The following is a 16745-nucleotide window of genomic DNA, read 5'->3' as shown; positions in this document are numbered from 1 at the left end:
AGAAGGAGAATTGATGCTTTTGAGCTTTGGTGTTGGAGAAGAGTGTTGAGGCTACCATGGACTGCTAAGAAAACAAACAGATTCAACCTGGAGAGGGTTAAGCCCAACTGCTCCTTAGAGGCAAGGATTCTGAAGTTTCATCTGACATACTTTGTATGTCATGTTTTAAGGAGAGACTCGTCCGTGGAGAAAGACATCATGCTTGGGAGTGTGGAGGGCAGGCGTAGGAGGGGAAGGCCCTCTGGGAGATGGATTGATTTGGTGACTGGGGCAATCAGGATGAGTGTGTTGGAGACAATGAGATTGTCACAGGACAGAGCAGAATTTAGAGCTGTTGTACATAGGGTTGCTATGAGTCACAAGTGACTCGACGGCACATAACAACAACAACAACAATATTTGGACAAGGAAGCAGTCCTCAGAACAGAGCAGGGAAATATTGTATGGTTCAAAATCAGGAAGGGATACGTTTTTACTCCATACCTTTTCAATCTATATGCAGAAGGTTGAGTTTATGAGGAGGAATGTGGCATCATCAACAACCTGCACTGTGCAAATGACACAACTTTGCTCACTGAAACTGATGAGGACCTGAGGGATTTGCTACAGAAGGAAAAGGACTACAGCCTTCAATATGGATTGAAGCTCGACATCAAGGAAACACGGATTCTCCCCACTGGGTCACTTGATAGCAACATGATAGAGAAAAGATTGAGACTGTTAATAGCTTCGGCTTGCGTGGTTTCACAATCAACACTTTTGGTACCAACAGTCCGGGAATTAAAAGAATAACTGCTCTGGGAAAATCTAGTGTCAGGGACTTTGCCAGAGTAGTGAAGAGCAACAATGCCTTCTGGAGATTACGGTGCACCTGATCCAAACCATGGTGTTTGCAGTTACTTTCTATGCATCAGAGAGCTAGATAGATACTGACTAAGGGTGATAAAAGAAGAACCGATGCCGTTGAGTTATGGTGCTAGAGAATAGTATTGCTCATGCCATGGAGTACTAAGATAAAAATACAGCTCTGTCCTAGAGAGGGTAAAACCAAGCTGCTCCTTGCTGGCAAGGATTTTGAAGCTCCATCTCACATACTTTGGGCGTATTTCCAGGAGAGGCCAGTACTTGGAGAAAGACATCATGCTTGGAAGGGTAGTGGACAGCACAAGAGAGGAAAACACTGGGTGAGATGGATTGACTCAGTGACTCGAGTAATGAAGGTAGAGTGTCAGAGATAATGATATTGACTCAAGATAGAGAACGATTCGGAGCTGTTGTTTTTAGAGTCATTACAAGTCACAAGCAACTCGAGGGCATATAACAACAAAATAGCAGAGGAGATCATTACTCTCTGAGCATGTGAATGGCAACTTTCATTCAACTCCTACCAGTTTCACTAATTGTATTGTTGGCTTTACAGTTTTAACTCACTTTAGTCTTCTAACAACCCAGTAAAGTAGACAGTATTATCTCTAAATTACAGAACAGAAAAGGAGACTTTATTCAAATAGGGCCGTGAAATTTATAAGCAGTGAAGTTGGATTTGAACCAAAGTTTATCTGACTTCAAAAGTTATGCTCTAATACATCCCCAAGGCAAGAGTATATAAATAGGAAAGTTTACACTGGTTCAAAGAAGATAAAGAAAGTGAACATTAAACAAACTCATTGACTTTGGAAGTTTAGAGATTTTTGGTGAAGTTAAAAAAATTTGAGTGTTGAAAATTGGTTATAGAGGATTAAGTAAGACTGCCTAGTTAGAAAACAAGCAAAAGAAATGAAACTCTCAAACCTATTGCCATTGAGTCAGTTATGATCTATGGGGGTTCTAAGATATTCCAGAGTAGACTTCCCCTACATGAAGTGTTGAGTATTTGTACTCGTATAGTTTTAGACAGGTTTTTGTGTTTTGGTTTATGTTTATTTTTTGGTTCAGAAGTAGATCTTTTGGCTTTTCTTTTGTGATCTTTTAGGGTGGATTTGAGCTGCTGAGTGGATTTGAACCACTATTCTTTCTCTTGGTAAGACCAACCCAAACCAAGCTCACTGCCATTGAGTTGATAACTCAGTAGTTATGTAGAATAGAGCTGACTGCACGTTGGGATTTTCAAGGCTGTAAACCTTTATGGAAGTAGACTGCCTCATATTTCTCTCGTAGAGTGACTTGTAAATTCAGACCTCTGACTTTTCTGTATCAAACCAAACCTTAATCCACTGCACCACGAGGTCTCTGTTTCATTTAATAGTCAAGAGTATATACCTCAACCAGCAAAAGTGGCACCTGCAAAACTTGGCAGAGTGTGCATATTATCTTTGGAAAAATTATACTATATTAAAAATATCTGTTGATGTACCTTGGTTGTCTTGGGATAGAGATGAGTTCTGAGAAATTATAATAAGAGAAATTTATCTTTTTAGCATCTATTTGTTGTTGTATGCCATCAAATCAATTTCCACTCCAAGTGAACCTATGACCAGTGCCTCTGAACTCTGCCCTATCTTAAGCCAATCTCACCATCACTGACACACCCAACTGCATTGCCACAGTCAATGTGTAAATCCATCCCATCCAGGGTCTTCCTCTTCTGCACTGAACCTCCACCCTTCCTAGCATGATTCCTTTCTCCAAGAACTGGTTCCTCCTGGCAACATGCCCAAAGTATGTGAGATGGAGCTTCAAAATCCTTGCCTCCAAGGAGAAACCCACTTACTCCCTCTCCAGGAGAGACCTGTTTGTTCTCTTGGCCACTCGTATGAAAATTTATTTATAAGGTAGAAAGAAATTTTTTTTAGACAATGGTAAAAGCTAAAGCTAGTTTATCTGGGCTATGTTTCTATGGAAAAAATAAATTTAGTTGGCAAAATAAATGAAGGTGAAAGAACAAAAGCAGTCTAAGCTTTTTTCCATGGAAGTCTGTGTAGAAGTTGAAATATAAGATCCAGTAGCAGGGCATCAAAGGGAGAATGTAGGTAAGAAATGTTTCTAGTGAAGATTTTTCTGAATGAAATAATCCATAGTATCTGTGATAGCACATATCCTTTTAGCCTCACATAGTGCAGTAAAACCACAAAATCTAAGATGTATAATGGGTTTGTTTGCATTTCTTGAAATCCTGTAAAGAAGTTGAGATTTATATCTATATCAATGAAGCACTGAAACAAACAACTAGTAAGGAGCAATAATCCATATTTATTAGCATTTATTTAGTCATTGTTATTTTTGTTTTATTTTATGTTTCTTTAAGTATAAAGTAATTGAGTTAATACGCCTATGGGAAGGCAATAGTGGGTAGGGTAGGTATAAAATTGAGGTTAATTTGATTTAATAAATAGGTTAAGAATAGAAGGTGATCATGTTTTCCTGAGAGCAGAAGATAGAAGTTTGGAAAGACAGAGGGATATTTAACATAGATTAGTGGTTATGTAAAGGGTTATATTGAAGAAGAAGGGAGGTTACACCCAAGAGAATCAGCTTCATATCTTCTCTGTAAAGCAGGAAGAAATATCATTAGATGAGATAAGGAAACTAATTGAATGGAGGATTTAAGTAAGGTATAATTTTAGACCACCTGATTGAAAAAAGATGGCCAAACAGCAAAGAGGATAATTTTGAATTCATTTGTTTTGTGTTCTATATTTTCATGGTGTTAATATGTGGAATAGAAGCAAGTAAGGTTTAGAGACGTATTTACATAGACAAGACTATAAACCTGCCTTAAATTTTATTAAGAGGGTTGCTACCAGATTTGTTTGAAATCAGATGCCAGTTACTCAAAGGAGGGAGTCCAGCTAACTACATTTCTATATCTCAGAGCTAAGTATCCAGAGAACTGTGGTGGCCTGATGGGTAAGGAGTTGTGCTGCCAATCCATAGGCCGAGGCTTGAATATAGCAGCTTCTTTGAGGGAGAAAGATAGGCAGTCTCCTTCTGGGTGATTTACAGCCTCTGAAAACCCACTGGAGAGTCAGCTATGAGTTGGTGCCAACTTGAGGGTATCTAACACCACTACTGCCATACAGACTTTTGGTCTGTGGCCTGACAAGAAAAGGTAGGCTAGACCAATATGATTCTCTCTTTAGAGAATCTATTTAAAAATCCCAAGATAAGTAACTGTTAGGGGCTTCCTTTATTAGCTGCTATGGACTTGATTCCAGCTTATGGCAATCTTATGTGTGAAGAATAAAGCTACAAAGCAGCAATTGTAAGAGTGACACAGGACTGGGCAGAATTTCATTCTGTTTTACACAGAAGTGCTATGAATCAGAGCTGACTCAGCAGTACATAACAACAAAAACAACAACGGATTTTCAATGATGTGACCTTTCAGAAGCAGTTCACCAGACCTGTCTTCGGAGAAGTCTCTGGGTGGGTTCTGACGGTCAACCTTTTTTGCTAGTAATTGAGTGTTAATTCTCTTACGCTACCCAGTGATTCCTGATCTGACTCCTGAGGCAGAAGGGATATCTTGAAATATCTTGAAAAGGTTGTGACGATCATTATTCTAGGACCAGTTTCTAGAATTACATTAAGACACAAACTTAAACGTCTCATTTTTAAAGTGTTTTTTTCAAGAACATGAACTCTGGCTCCTGGATAGAATGATGCAGTGCACTTGCTATAGGAATGAATCCCCAGGCGTCTTCTCAGGTGAGCAGTTGGAATGTTTAGCTGAAACAGAAGCGGCATCATCCCTCCTCTGTAGAAGGTGGCCGCTCAGAGACGGTGAGATAGAAAATCCTGTCTCCCAAGACACTTTCATCATCTTATTTGCTAAAGCATGAGGGCTGTATATTATTACTTTTTAATATCAAAATATTTCTATTTTGAAGCAAGAAGAAATTTTAGGGAATGTAAAGGAATGCTGCAGAGCCATTAAATCCCTCATTGACAGTTTGTATTCTCAGCACAGTCTTGAATATTTTATTAGCAATGCCAGTTTCTTTTTTCAAAATGCAATCTTACTGCTCAGAGTAACCTCTGAGAGACTTGCAAGTTTGAAAAATAAAGTTTGAATGTGCCTAAAGAGGATATCAATTTTCCAATTCTTGTTCTGGGATGTCTTTGGTTTTCTAAAATTTTGTACATTGTTTTTATTTCACCCTTGGAGGATGTAACAAGGTCAATTAAATTATATGCAATTTCTAATGATATAAAGGATGCTTGACTATTAGATAAGTATTTAAAGGTAGTTGGTAGGGGCAGCCAGCAAAAAGTTTGTAAATTTATAGGCTTTCTTTTTGTCTACAAATATGCTGTTAATCAGATGGAAGGAGGGAAATTTAAAAGTTTAAATGCAAATCTCTTCTGGTGGTAAAGAGGTTCTAAACATGATCACGAGCCAAGACTTGGTTATGTACCTCTTGGGGAAATCTTTAACGGAATTACTAAAAACAATCAACTGAAAAAGATCTATGCCTATTTTTTGAATCATAAAAGAAAACCACAGAGCAACTGGTGAGATACTTCATCCAAGGTGGGAAGATAGATTTCTAGAGAAAATTATATTGGTCTTTCAGGAGGAGTTTCTTTCTTAAAGCCATTAGGATAGTGAGAAATTGAGGTTATTTTTATTTGTTTTTCAACAAATTTGAAGAATATCTAATTAAAAATTGATATTTAAGTTAATGTAATAAGTTGTTAAATGCCTTGGATTGTCAACTCATACAAACTCTGTTTGCCACAGAATGAGACCTTATCTGTTCCTATGCCATCTTCACAGTCATGCTCAAGTTCATTGTAGTCACTGTCAATCCATTTAGCTGAGGGCCTTCCTCCCCTTCACTGACCTGTTTTCCAAGCATGCTGCCCTTTACCTAGGACTGGATCCTTTTGATAATATATCCAAAGTATGTGAGACAAAACCTTACCATCTATGCATCTGTAAGTAGCACTCTGGCTACACTTCTTTCAAGATAAATTTGGCAATCCATGGCATGTTTATTTACATGGGTGTTCATTGTGTAGCCAAACAAAATGAAATCATTGATAACTTCTCTGTGGTTTTTTTTTTTTTTTTACTTCTTGTTATTTTGTGCCGTCCAATTGCTTGTGACCCGTAGTGCCCCTATGTACAACTCTGAATCCTGCTCTATATTTAGCAAATTTCATTGTCTAAAACACACCTTCCCCCATTACTCAAGTTACTGAGTCAATCAATCTCATCTTGGGTCTTCCACTTTTGCACTATCCTTCCACCCTTCCAACCATGATGTCATTCTCCAAGGACTGGTCCTCCTGGCAACCTGCCCAAAGTATGTGAGATGGAGCTTCAAAATTCTTGCCTCCAAGGAGCAGCTTGGTTTCATTCTTTCTTGAATGAACCTGTTTGTTCTCTTAGTAGTCCATGGTATGTGCAATAATTTTATCTAGCACCACAACTCAAAGGCATTGATTCTTCTATCATCTTTAGTCACTGTCTAGCTCTCTGATGTATAGCAAGTAATTGCGAAGGCCCTGTCTTGGATCTAGACTGATGTTTGTGGCTCTTCTGTACTCTGGAGAGGCCCCTGACAGCAGATTTTCTTCAATGCAATTTGTCTTTTTATTTCCTTGCTCCTGTTACCAAAAGTATTGATTATGGAGCCAAGGAAGCTGAAGTAGTTAACAATCTCAATCTCATCTCCTTTTATCATGATGCTACTAATTGACCCAATAGTGAGAATCTTTATTTTCTTGATGTAGAGCTTTAATGCATGTCAAAGGCTACAGTTGTTAGTATTCTTTCCTTTGCGCTGAAGCATAACTATAAACTGAAAAGTGGAAGTGAATAGTATTTGCTCTTCAATTAGTGCTTCACATCATCTTAATTTTCATCAAGCAAGGCTATGCTATCTCCATATTGGAGACTGTGAGTCACTTTCCAATCTTGATGCCACATTATTTTCATGTAGTCCACTTTCTCTTATTATTTTCTCAGCATACATATTGAATAGATATGATGAATGAGTATAACCTTGATGCACATCTTTACTAATTTTGAACCTTACAATGTCCCCTTGTTCTGTTTGTTCCACACTGCTTTTTGGTCTATTTATAGGTTTCACGTGAGTATATTTAACTCTGCTGGAATTACCATTTTTCTTAACACTGTTATCCATAATAAGTGCAATAAAATACAAGTAAATGGATGAGTTATATGGTGAGCAGTGGAATTAAGATGAAGATAATGCTTCACTTTTGTTTTCAGATATACAAACATGGCCAAAACGCACAAACGTGGGGCCAGTTACTGTGTAATGTGGTTACTCATTCCATGGTAATGATTTCACAAGGAGAACATTACAATACAAGGAGCTATAGTCAGAAAATCAAAGGGACAAACTCGCTTGGCATTTCTTAAGCTTAAGGAAATGAAGAATAAATTCAAACCTTGATTGGAATACTTAAGGATGCTGAAGACAGAATGTTGAGTGACTCAGGAAGCATCAAAAGAAGAAGGAAGGAGTACACAGAGGCACTATACCAAAAAGAATTGTCTGAACAGAAGAATTTTATGAAACAACATATTATCAAGAACCTATAGTGATGAAGGAAGACGTTCAATCTACTCTGAAGGAATTGGCAAAAATCAAGGCCCCAAGAATTGATGCAATACCAATTGACATATTTCAGAAAACAGATGCTTCCCTGGATATACTCACTAGGTCATGCCAAGAAATCTGGAGGACAACTACCTGGCCAACTGACTGGAAGGGATCTGTATTCATTTCCATTTCACAAAATGATGACCCAATAGAATGTGGAAATTATCAAAGGATATCATTAATATCACATGCAAGCAAGATCCTGCTGAAGATTATCCAGAAATGAATGGAACAGTACATCAGCAGAGAACTGCCAATGTGTGGGCTGGGTTTACAAGAGGCTGTGGCAGTAGGGACATTATAGTCAACATTAGATGGCTCTTGGCTGAAAGTAGAGAGTACCAGAAGCATGTTTTGTGTTTCATTGACTGTGCAAAGGCATTTGGCTCTGTGGATCACAACAAATTGCGGATAACTCTGAGAAGAACAGAAAACCCAGGACACTTAATTGTGCTCATGTTAAACCTGTACTTGAACCAGGAAGCAGCAGTCAGAACAGAGTAGGGAAATACTGTATATGGTTCAAGACCAGGAAAGGCATGCATCAGGGGTGCATCCTATCTCCATACCTTTTCAATCTATATACAGAACAGAACATTTGGGAAGCTGGGCTTTATGAAGAGGAATATGTCATTAGGATTGGAGGAAAATACATCAACCTGCATTATGCAGTTGACACAACCTTGTTTGCTCAAACTGAAGAGACATATACTGCAGTAGGTCAAGGACTGCAGTCTTCAATATGGATTGCAGCCCAACATCAAGAAAACAAAGATTCTCACCACTATGCCTCCTGACTGTTTCATAATGAACAGAGAAGAGATTTGAGACTGTTGATAACTTGAGTTTGCTTCATACCAACAATCAACACTATTGACACCAGCAGTCAAGAAATCAAAAGGCAAATTGGGAAAGTCTGTTGTCAAGGACCTCTCTAGAGTGCTGAAGAGCAGTAATGTCAGTGTAGGCCATGGTCTTCACAATTACTTACTATGTATCAGAGAGCTGAACAATAACTAAGGATGATATAAGGATCAATGCCTTTGAGCTGTGGTGCTGGAGAAGAGTGTTGAAAATACTGTGGACTGCCAGGAGAACAAATAGGTCTGTCCTGGAGAGGGTAAAATCAGTTTGCTCTGTGGAGGTAAGAATTTTGAGGTCCCATCTCATATACTTGGGGCACGTGGCCAGGAAGGAGACATTGGAGAGGGACATTATGCTTGGAAGGGTGGAGGAATAGCACAGGAAGGAAAGACCCAGGATGAGATTGATTGACTCAGTGACTGGAGAAATGGAATTAGATCTGTTGGAGATGATAAGATTGGCACAGGATAGGGCAGTTTTCAGAGCTAATGTATACAGGGTCACTGTGAGTCACAGGCAACTCGATGGCACATAACAACAACAAAAAACCAATATGATGAATAGTAAATAAGGGGTGAGTAGTTTAAGAAACTACTGGAGAAAGACAAGGGGCGGAGTCTTATAAGGGGTTGAGGGATAACTGGAGGTGTTGGGAGCAACACAGCTTTAGAAGCCATAGAAAGTATACTGGACATTCTCCATTACATGTAGACTTGTTGAATTTTGTTCTGAACATGGTGAGCCAGAGTAAAAAAGCTAAATGTTTTGAGTCACTTGTGGCCCCTGTCACTTGTTCTATTTTGAAACCATTGCTTCATTGGTGAAAACTTCAGACATAGGGGAATATAGAATTGATTTATTTAATATAAGCACTTTTGCACATGACATGGGTTTCTGGAAATAATGGCAGACAGTTACCACAATTACTGATTTCTTTTTTCCTGACTTCAATACAGGAGTTGGCTCACTAAAAAGCTAAGAGTAAATTAGAAAGGGAAATTACCCTTAAAATCTATGCTCTTTACGGCTTTTAATTATGTTTATTTATGTAATAGTTTGGCTTGTTTTATAAGGTAGCTCAAATCTCTTTTAGATGTTGTCTTAGTGTAAATAATAAAATCATATTTTAAGTGTTGTTGATCCTCTTATGGTTCTATTAAAAAAATTACATATATTAAATCAGCTTTCTGAATGAAGTATGCCATTTTTTTGGTTTTGTTTTGTTTTTGTTTTTTTTTTAACCATGCCCACTGGGTTGTTTTATTGAAGGTGACGTGGCCAATAACAATGTGAAGACAGCTGGGACGTGAGGCTGGGAAGAACACTCTCCCCTCCCCACAGCCCCACTGTCCCAAATAAAAAAGAACCGACTATGGGAGAGCAGCCGAGACAGTGATCTGAGGGGACGGGTGGACATGGAACCGAGGGCAGCGCAGACCATGCGTGAGCTGGGAGGCCGGGGCGGCTGTACGGATAACAAGTGTGAGTCTCTGTATCTCCATGGATGTGTATAAATATAAAGAGAGAAGTTGCTTCTTCCCCTTCTCTTCTTTCTGCTTGGTGCTGCTGGCCACGGTCCCAGCTCTTTCCACATGGGGCGAAGGGAAGGGGGGTGACCGAGTCATCACCAAATCGCAATCAGACCCACGTCCATCAGCGTCCTTCTGCATCTGCTCCAGGATGAGCCACATGGCTGGGTCACTCGTGATCTGCTGCACCTCGGGGTCGGCCATGGCCCATTGCTTAACGTCCTCAGGGCTGTCATGCCAATTGTACTGGGCCATCATGCAGCGTTGGTAGCCATCTGCTGCCTCCTTACAGTTGGAGTCCAGGTCCAGCGCCTTCTGATAGACATCCATGGCTTTCGTGTAGTCCTTCATGGCCTCGAGGGCTGCCGCCTTCCGTGTGTAGCCCTTGATGAACGTGGGCTCGAGCTGGATGCACTCCTCACAGTCCTTGAGCGCCAGCTGAAACTCGAGGAGTTTGGTGTAGCAAGCAGCCCGATTGCTGTACAGTTTGGCATCTCGTGGGTTCCGCTTGATGGCTTCTGTGTAATGCTTCATGGCCTGGGGGTAGTCCCCTTTCTGGAAACACTCATTGCCTCTGTTCTTCTCCTCCAGAGCCAGGCCGGGATTGATGTAGGCCAGCCGCTCTTGTTCCTTCAGGATTTTTTCCGCCTGCTGGCATTTCTTGAGCACATCCGGGGTTCGGTGCTCTGCTAGAGACTTGTTGTAGAAATGGATGGCATCTTTGTACTTCTCCTCCTTGAAGTAGGAGTTGCCAATCCGAGCATAAGCTTTGGCAATCTGTCGATAGTCTTCTCGGTTCTCTCTCCCCACCTCGATGGCTTTCTCACAAAGCTCCCGGCACTTATTGTAGTCTCCCTTCTCGAAGTACACGGCTGCTTGGTTGGTGATGTACGTCATGTTGGTGGGGTCCAGATCCTTGGCTTTGTCATAGTGCTTCAAGGCCGTGTCAAAATCCTTCTTCTTATAGGCATCATTCCCCAACTCTTTTTCTTTCAAGGCCTGCTTCTTGTTCTCGGGAAGATCTTCTTCCATTGGCTCCGGTTTGGTCTCCTTCTTGGGAGGAGGTGGTGGCGGAGGCGTTGCAACCTCTTCCTCTTCATCCATGGTGCCAAGGTCAACTCCCAGGAGGACACTAAGTGTGGTCATGATGCGTGGATCTTGCAGTTTCGTGCCCAGGTCAGACGGCTTATTTCGCAGTTGTTCTATCAGTTCCCGGTAGGAAGGATCACTGAGAAGTGCCCTTGTCCTTGGGTCATTCTCCAATTTCTGGTACAGATTGGGCATGTTAAAAGGGTTCATAAATTTTCTCTCTGCCAACCGAGCTTCCATATTCTGTAAACCCTCTTTGAGCTGAGGATTGTTGGCTTCATGTTTTAAACCCTCCTCATAGGTTCGTTTGGCCTCCTCAAACCAGTTTAAAAATTCGAGAGCAGCTGCTTTTCTCGAATAGCCCTTGCCCCAGTCAGGCTTCAAGTCCACGGTTTTGCAGCCGTCCTCGTAGGCCTTCTGGTAGTCTCCTTTCTTGGCATAGGCGGCGGAGCGATTGCTGTAGAGCACATGGTTCTTGGGATCTAACTTGATGGCCTCTGAGTAGCACTGCAGCTCGTCATCTGTGTTCCCGGCGCTCAGGGCCTTATTGCCCTTCTCCTTCAGCTCACTGACCTGCTCCATAGCCGGGCCCCAGAACCCCGTTGAATCGAACCCGTCCGCCCCGCGTTCCCAACCACACGCGCCGCCTTCTGGAACCCGAAGTATGCCATTTACAGGAGGTTTAATCAATTGTCATCAAGTCCATTTTGACTCTTGGTGACAACGTGTGTGTCAGAGGAGAATGGTGCTTTGCTGGGTTTTTAGTAGCTGTTACTTTGGGGATTAGGTAGATTGCCAGGCCTTTCTTCTGAAATGCCACTGAGTAGGCTTGAACTTTGAACCTTTCTTTTTTAATGTTTTATTATTTATATGCATTGTGTGTACATTGTGTTTTTTACAATTTTTCATTTACATTGAATTTCATTCATGTGTGCAGTGGGTTTTTTCTCCCCTTACAGTCATTTTATTAATAAATGCATTTGTGAAAGCTTGTAAGCCAGTTACTTCATGCCTCATTCCCTAATATCCTTCTTTTAGATATCCAATTTCTGATTTGCCCATCCCTACCAACCTAGTACTCTGGGGAACAAGCATGTCCCTCCGTTTTGCTGAAGAATCCTCTGTCCCACTTGGAAACTTAGAGCATCTGCATCCAAAAGCAAAGTCCAGTCCATAGCAAGCCACGAGGTTGCAGCAATCAACCTTAGCTCGAAGCACGGATCATGTCTTCATCTGGTTGGGTTCTGGTCAACTCATCTTCAGCCTTCCATGGCTCAGTTCAAATGGGCATCAGCTGCCAGCTCAAGGAGGCCACATTTCACCCTGCATTCTAGACCTGTTGCTCTCCTCACCCAGCCCTACCCCCCACATGTGGCCATGTCTACAAACCAGGGATCCTCACAACTCTCTACTCATCCAGCCAATACCCTTCCCTGCTCATCCACACATCTGTTCATGCTAAGTGAACAACACTGAAGGAACACATCCAAGCTCAGCCTGTGTCTCCATTGTTTTATTACCCCTAACCTTTTTGTTAGCAGTCAAGCACATGAATACTATATACCATTCAGGGACTCCAGGAGATAGACTATAAAAACCTCATCAACCCTCACTGCCTTTGTGAAAGAAAGATGGGCAGTCTTCTCTTGTGAGATTTACTGCCTCTTAAAACCCACTGGAGGCTTAAGTATGTGTTAGCTTTATCTTGATGTTACTCAATGACAATATTGCCTTAGAATCAGAATGGATTCATACCTGAATTAGACACCACCTTTAGATTAGCAGTGCAAGTCCCTATAGACTAGGTCACCCAAAGTACCTATCATCCAGGAGATAGAGGGGTCTCAACAAGGTGGAATGACACAGTGACTGCAACAGTGAGTGCAAGCATATGAGGGATGGTGTGGATGGCACAGAATAGCACAAGGTTCAGGTCTATTGTTCGTAGAGACACTATGAGTCTTAGTAGATTCAGTGACATCACACAACAACATATTCACTGTAAAACTTGTGGGTGAATAAAACAACACCAACATTTGCTATAGGCTAGAGGAAGGGCTTCACCAAAAGGCAGTACTTCAGCAAAGGTCTTAAGGAAGTAAGAGATCCAGGCAGACATCTAGGGGAGGAACATTTCAAGCAGAGAGAACAGTGAGAAAAACACTGTAGGCAAAAGTATGCATGCTAACTGAGTGAAGACCAAAGAAGTTAGCATGCATGGGCCCAGCTGTCACAGTGGTAGATCATATGGGGCCTTTTAGGGTATTGGGGAAGTGTCTTTACTTGAATAAGGTGGTAAATCATTGGATTATTTTGAAGCAAATGCTGAAATGATATGACTTATGTTAAAATGAGTTATTCTGGTTTCTCTCATCATTGCCTCAGGAATATATTTGACTGGGTGTTGTGTCTCATAGAGTCAAAACCAACCCATAAAACCCTCCAGACGGTTTTCAGAGGCAGATACTTAACTTTCAGAGCAGCTGGTGGATTCAAACTGCATTCCTTCAGGATTGCAATACAGCTTCGTGCCACAATTTCTAATATTGTTCGTAGGTGCTGTCAAGCCAACCACAACCCATAACAACCTTACGAATGACAGATGTGAACCCTGTCCTACACTGTGCCATGCTCATCATCTCTGCCACATTTGAGCCTAGTGTTACAGTCTCTATGTGAATCTTACTTGTTGAAGGTCTTTTGTCCTTTTCTGACCTTCCACTTTTCCCTGCCTGACATCCTTTTCCAAGGACTTCCCACTCCTAACAAGATTGCCAGAGTATGTGAGATGAAATGTCACTATCTTTCCCTCTAAGGAGCCCTTTGCCTGCACCCTTTCCAAGAACAAATGTATTTGTTTGTTCTTCTGACAATCTGTGGGATATTTAGTACCCTTTACTAGCACAACCATTAAAGGCATTAATTTTTCTGTCATCTTTATTCACTGTTTAACTTTCAGGTGTATTGAAATAGTTATTGAAAATACTGTGATGTGATCCGGTGTACCTTAGTCTTTAAATTGAAATTCTTGCTCTTTAACACTTTTGAGAGGTACATGACTACAGACTTTCTCAGTGTAACATGTATTTTGATTTCCTGAGTGCTGGTACTAAAGTTGTTGATTATGGATTCAGGTAAGATGAAATAATTGACAGCTTCTATCTTATCTTTTCTTTATCTATCATGATGTTTCCTATTGGCCTAGTGGTGAGACTTTTTATTTTCTTGGTGTTGAGATGTAATCTAGCAAGGTGTATCATGGGCATAATGCAGGTTGTTTATGAGTTTTCTTCTATTCTGATGCCACATTCTTTCTCATAATGACTGCCTTCTTGAGTGATTTGCTTAGCTTAGAGACTAAACAGGTAAGGGTAGAGGATACAGTCCTGGCTCACATTTTTCCTGATTTTAAACTATGTTCTGTTCCCTTGCTTTGTTTAAATAATAAACCTCTTGATTTTGGTAAAGGTGTTGCATGAGCACAATTTTGGGATTCTCATTCCTCTAAATGTTAGACACAATTTGTTATGATCCATACAGTCAAATATATTTGCATAATCAATAAGACACAGATAGACATTCTTCTGGTCTTCTCTGCTTTTAGCCAAGCTCTGTCTGGCATAAGTTATATCCCTGGTACCATGGCCTCTTCTAAATCCAGCCTAAATCTCTGATATTTCTCTGTCAATTTACTATGCTAGCCGTTTTTTTTTAAAAAAAATCTTCAGCATGATTTTACTTGCATATGATATTGTTGATATTTATAGTAACATAAAATTTCTGAGAGTCATATAAACAAATTTATTTTTCTCTTGATGCAGGAGATGTCCTTGGTGCCACTAGGGATTTAGGCTCTTTTTTTATTTCCAAATAAATTTTATTTTTTACTCCTATGTTTTTTTGTACATTGACTTGAAAGTTCATGTGTTTTTAATATTTTTTTAAGTTTTACATTGGTTTGAATACAACGATTGTATACATTGTGTTTCACGCTATCCTTCATTCACATTGTGCTTCATACATTCTCATGCATTATGTTTTATAAAATCAATCAGCATTCAACCATGCCCTTCATTATCCAGTATTTCCATAGCCCTACTAGATCTTACTTCCTTTACCCCTGCTCTCTCCACCTACCAAATTGGGCGACCATATGATTTCCCACCCTCACCCCTCCATCCCCATCTCCTCCTCCCTTTGGATCCTCATACATGTTTTACTAGTTATCCTTTTGTTTCTACAATAATGATTTGGTGCAATATTTGTCCTTATTAGACTGACCTAGTTCACTCATCATAATGCCCTCCAGTCTCTCTCAAGTTATGTAGTAATTTTAAAAATCATTGATCCTGAATGCTATGTAGTATTCCATCATGTGGATGTACTACAATTTCTCAGTCTGTTCAATTGTGGTTGGACATTTGGACTGTTTCCATGTTCTTCCAATAGTGAATAATGCTGCTATGAACATTGGTATAAAACCTCCATTTGGGTCTCATTTCTAATTTCCTTAGCGTTTATTCCTAGGAGTAGAATAGCTGGAATTTCTATGTTCAGCTTTTTGAGGAAATGCCAAACTGCCTTCCAGAGTGGTTGTACTATTTTACAATTCCACCAACAATGCATGATAGTTCCGATCTCTCCATATCCTACCCAACATTTATTGCTTCCTGTTCTATTAAACTTTGGATGTAGGTTCTTTTTATCTTTCTTCTCCACCATTTCTAAGGGGTTGCCTATTTTCTTTGTGCTTTTTTGCCTCATGGTTATAGAATGATTACTTTAAGACATCATATCCATGTTTAAATCAGGAAGAAGGGGATAAGGACAGCAGCAAATATACTTTGAAAACAATAGTTTTACTCTTGTACTACAGACTGTAGCTTTAACTTGAAGTCCTGGGAAGTGCAAATGGTTAATGTGCTCAGTTGCTAACCAGAAAATTAGAGAAGTTTGAGTTCACCAAGAAGTGCCTCAGAAGAAAACCTAGTAGCAACAAAAAGAATCAGCCAATGAAAGCTGGGATACAGTTCTTATTTAGTATATATGAGGTTGCTATGAATTAGAACCAACTTGAGGCAACTAGTGTACTGTTGGTAAATGTAAGGGAGTACAACATTGTTGTTGTTGTTATGTGCCATCAAGTCAGGACTGACTCATTGCTTACCATCTAGTGGGTTTTCACAGGCTGTGACTCACTTGGAAGGAGATCACCCATCTTTCTCCATTGTAGCAACTGGTGGATTTGAACTGCCTGTCTTTGTGTTAACAGTGCAATTGCACACCATTAAAGCAACCGACTGGGACTCCCTAGAAAGTACAATAGATTGAAAAGATTTACATTTTTAACCCTGCTTGCTGAAACTAAGGAGGACCTGAAACGCTTGCTGCAGAGGGTCAAGGACTGCAGCCTTCAGTATGGATTGAGGCTCAATATAAAAAAGACAAAGATTCTCACCACTGGACCAACTGGCAGCATCAGGATGAATGGTGAAGAGATTGAGATTGTTAACAACTTCAGTCTGCGTGGCTCCATGGTCAACACTCTTGGCACCAGCAGCCAGGAAATCAAAAACGTATTCCGATGGGAAAGTCTGCTGTTAAGGACCTCTCCAGGGTACTGAAGAGCAGTGGTTTCACTCTGGAGACTAAGGTGCATCTGATACTGGATATGGTCTTT

The 16745-nt window shown here is 40.4% G+C and overlaps 1 protein-coding gene and 1 pseudogene across 2 annotated transcripts in view; one reads left to right on the top strand and one right to left on the bottom strand.

Moving 5' to 3' along the window:
• The window catches only part of TMEM117 (transmembrane protein 117), an 841252-nt gene that overhangs the window by 272263 nt on the left and 552244 nt on the right, over positions 1 to 16745 (top strand). The window lies entirely within an intron of this gene.
• On the bottom strand, positions 9818 to 11647 carry LOC102874321 (annotated as a pseudogene).

This window comes from Elephantulus edwardii, unplaced genomic scaffold (assembly GCF_000299155.1).
Source record: "Elephantulus edwardii isolate Elephantulus edwardi_28Jun2011 unplaced genomic scaffold, EleEdw1.0 scaffold00065, whole genome shotgun sequence".
Classification (NCBI taxonomy): domain Eukaryota; kingdom Metazoa; phylum Chordata; class Mammalia; order Macroscelidea; family Macroscelididae; genus Elephantulus; species Elephantulus edwardii.
Note: the sequence above shows the minus strand (reverse complement) of the source record. Positions and strands in the feature narration are given on the sequence as shown.